The 4,076-nt window shown below is 47.7% G+C and overlaps 1 protein-coding gene across 5 annotated transcripts in view; it reads left to right on the top strand.

Annotated features, from left to right (window-relative positions):
* Positions 1-4,076, top strand: part of CCDC152 (coiled-coil domain containing 152) — a 273,215-nt gene that overhangs the window by 266,977 nt on the left and 2,162 nt on the right. The window lies entirely within an intron of this gene.

Consider the following 4,076-nt stretch of genomic DNA (forward strand, 5'->3'; position numbering starts at 1 on the left):
TTTATAAGAAAGGGCCAGAGCTGCATTGGGCTCTTGTTTGTTTGTGTAGTGCATTTATTCCGTGTGTTCCTGTAGATAATGAGAGCATGAATAGCACCACTTAGCTTACATCTTTTCCATTTGTACATTGGTAAGATTCAGTGAGATCTGAAGTTACCCAGTGAAGCTCTAATGTAGACACTTTTATTCTACACCGTGCCGCGGGTTACAGTCATGGGGCCTGATTCCGATCCCGAAAGATCTGCTGCACCATGGACCTCATTCCGATGTGGTTGTGCTGCTGCTTACAGTACACAGAAGCAGCTGCAATGGCACTAATAGGATAATGCAGAAGGAGGCGTCCAAGGACGCAGTAGCGGATCTTCTCCCGGCACCATCGGGTGGCTTGTGACACCCATGGCCTCTTCCCTCCCCCTAAACAGTGGCGACACGCCTCCGTTTTCACAAACGGAGCACATTGCCATTCCCTCCCCAAATGGCATCAGATTGTCAATCCCTGGCAGTCTGATGCCGTACTGCGTCCTGTGTCACAGTACCTGTATACACACGCACAGAACATCGGTACTTTGCGCATCAGGGCGCACCTCCCACCACACCTGTATGTGAGCCTATGTACAGATTACCAGTGTTCGGTACTTTGTGCATGTGCAGGACCTGTATTTCGCATGTGCAGTACGGGTCCTGCATCGCTGGACACACTATGGTTGCCTCTGTTTCGTGGAAGTTTTGGTGGAGAGCTCGGGCAGGATCTCAGTCTTCTGACAGAGATTTCCTGGCCTCTTGGACGGAGCTGTGGCGGCCAGCTTGTGTGACATCAGGGCCATTCAGCCAGCCGACGGTATCGCAGAGTGATCCTATGCTGCGTTCTAGATCTCAACTCAAACCAGTAATGCATGCTGGAGGTGTGACGGATTCTGCTGCTGCACCGCTGCTGCATCCAGGTAAGCAGCAGCAATGCTAAATCCAACCACATCTGTTCCAGGCCCATTAAGTTGTCAATTACAATGTAAACAATCAGAATGTTGACATCACTGACTGCAGATGGCCTGGAATAGGTTGTGCTTACATGAAGTGTATCACTTACTCTGTGGGTGAATTCATATCTGTGAGACTGTATTATTTCCAATAACTAGGGAGTAGTGACATCACTAAGGCCTGAGTTCTGTCATTGGTTAATGAAGTGTGTAGGTGGCTGGGGTAATGGGATCAGTATGAGATCCCGACGGTCAGGAGACCATGTGAAGATGGCGTTAGCTGGCAGAGGCCATATCTGCTGTGATCAAGAATTAACTTGGGTGCATGGTTTATTTCTATGGAAACTACACCAAGATTAGCCCCCCAGCCAGTCAAAATGGGTGATCCTGACACACTCCTGTTTCCTCCTTTACAAAGCAGCCCTGGGGGGAGATGTATTATAGCGGCACATATTGTGATGCTATAACGCTTCCTGTTGACGCTAGAATGCTTCCTCTCTATCAAGGCGAAGCAGGAAGCTACACCAACGAGATATATGAACATCGCGTTTGCTGAAGTGTAGGAGTGAAAACTCCTCCCTCCGGTAATTCCCACCAGAGCCCTACCTGTGTCTCACTGCCTGGACAACTCTACTGGGCATGCTCGAGATCTCGCAACAATTGCAAGATCTCACATGCAGCCCGAAGCCCAGCAGCCGCCAGGGACAGAGCGGTCCCTGCTGTGGTAATAGGACGACGAAAACAGCAGTTGTCGAAAAAGCATACATTGCCCGGCACATCGGCGCACTATCTTACAGATAGCGCCCCTGTCATATAGCACACATCGGCATATTAATACATAGAGAAGTGGTATCAGAACACATAATGTGTAATACCACCTCTCCCCCATACCGACTCTTAGGGGGTAATTCCAAGTTGATCGCAGCAGGAAATTTTTTAGCAGTTGGGCAAAACCATGTGCAGTGCAGGTGGGGCAGATATAACATGTGCAGAGAGAGTTAGATTTGGATGTGGTGTGTTCAATCTGCAATCTAATTTGCAGTGTAAAAATAAAGCAGCCAGTATTTACCCTGCACAGAAACAAAATAACCCACCCAAATCTAACTCTCTCTACACATGTTATATCTGCCTCCCCTGCAGTGCACATGGTTTTGCCCAACTGCTAAAAAAAAATCCTGCTGCGATCAACTTGGAATTACCCCCTTAATACATCTACCCCCATACTTTGCATGCCCTCTCTAACGGTTGACCAAGTCCCTCTGTGGTTGCTTGCTGACCACACCCCTTGCGCTTGGGCTCCTAACACTGTATTACCTGGGGGACCCTTCATACTCCAGTCTGACACTGTAAGCATTATAGCAGAGATGGTGGCAGATGTTTCAGGGCCAAAGTACATTATTCCAACTTATGTTTGGTTTTTATTGTATGCACACAATAATTCATGACAGAATGAGGGGCCTATTTATCACCATCTGCATCTGATGAGGCAGATGACAGGTGATAAACTCGACCAAACTCGCACTGCGATAGCAGAGTACATCGCATGGATGTATCAATTATCGCATGCAGGAACACAGCTTGCGAGAAAGCTCTGACCCTGCGATGTCTCTCCGCAGCATCATCTGGGTATTTTTCAAAACAAAATACCCTGATGTCCTGCTGCGCATACACCGCCGTCCGTTGATGCCGCCGGGTTCCCCACCCCCATCGTTACTACCCTCGCGCTGCAGAAGAGCCCCCCCAGATTTATACTTACCAGTCGCAGGATCCGAAGTCCGCTGCTTCCAGGAAGCTGCCGTGCGCCGGGACCTTCTTCTGTGCTGTGACCCCCCGTGCTGTAAAGTGAGCTGCCGCTGATAGCTGATCACACATAGCTGATCACCGGAGCCCGGTCCCTGCACAGCTTTCTCTGCCGGGGCAGAGAAAGCTGGGGAAATGGCTCCTGATCGCAGTGCTGCCCTGTGATTTCACCAGCCCGAGCTGGCGTAATTATCACAGGGCACACTGCGGTATTTTTTGACATTTTTTTTAGTAAATTTGGGCCACATCACATTTCCCATTATAAGTATGGGGAATGCGATGTGTATTACTGAAAAAATGAAAATTAAAGGGATTGGAGCAGTTTTTCAAGAAAACTACTCCAAATGCCCTTTAATACATTCAGTGATACTAAAATAATGTGCAAAGGGTGTGAAAACACCCTTTTTCACATTTTGTTTAGTAAAAATAATGTTAATAAATAGGCCTCTAATGCTATTTGCAGAAAGATAAAGGTAAGAATAGAGTAATGTTGCGTCCTTTAAGTTTGTTACACAGATTTACTATAACCTTGGCCCTCATTCCGAGTTGATCGCTCGGTAGCTACTTTTAGCAGCCGTGCAAACGCATAGTCGCCGCCCACTGGGGAGTGTATTTTAGCATAGCAAGAGTGCGAACACCTGTGCAGCCAAGTGGCAGCAAACACATTTTGTGCAAAACAAGACCAGCCCTGTAGTTACTTATTCTGTGCGATGATTCCTGCGACGAATGACACGGTAATGACGTCAGATAGCCGCCCAGCAAACGCCCGGCCACGCCTGCGTTTTTCCAAACACTCCCAGAAAACGGTCAGTTGACACCCATAAACGCCCTCTTTCTGTCAATCTCCTTGCGATCGGCTGTGCGAATGGAATCTACGCTAGATCCAGATGCTCTTTGTGCCTGTATGAAGCACGTGCGCATTGCGGAGCATGCGCAGTTTTGCCTTTTTTTTACCTGATCGCTACGCTGCGAAAATGGGCAGCGAGCGATCAGCTCGGAATGACCCCCCTTAGACGGATTGTATAGACATTACGGGGGAACTTTGGTCATTTTAAGAGATTTGTAAGCTGTAAAAGTCAAATGAAAGCCTATATATTTTATTACCTGTGAGGAACATTTGGCACAGGTGCTACTGGAAATGTGCCATCTGTCACGTTGTCCTCCTATGGTTATTTAGCTAGTCAGCATGTTGTTCTGCTGTAACATTGGCCAGGTTAATCATTGTTAGTGTTATGGAATGTGCAAATACTGCTTGTTCACTGTTTTTTATCAGGAACATTGCATCTGGTTGTCTTCCCACAG

The sequence above is a fragment of the Pseudophryne corroboree genome, chromosome 1 (genome assembly GCF_028390025.1).
Source record: "Pseudophryne corroboree isolate aPseCor3 chromosome 1, aPseCor3.hap2, whole genome shotgun sequence".
Taxonomy (NCBI): domain Eukaryota; kingdom Metazoa; phylum Chordata; class Amphibia; order Anura; family Myobatrachidae; genus Pseudophryne; species Pseudophryne corroboree.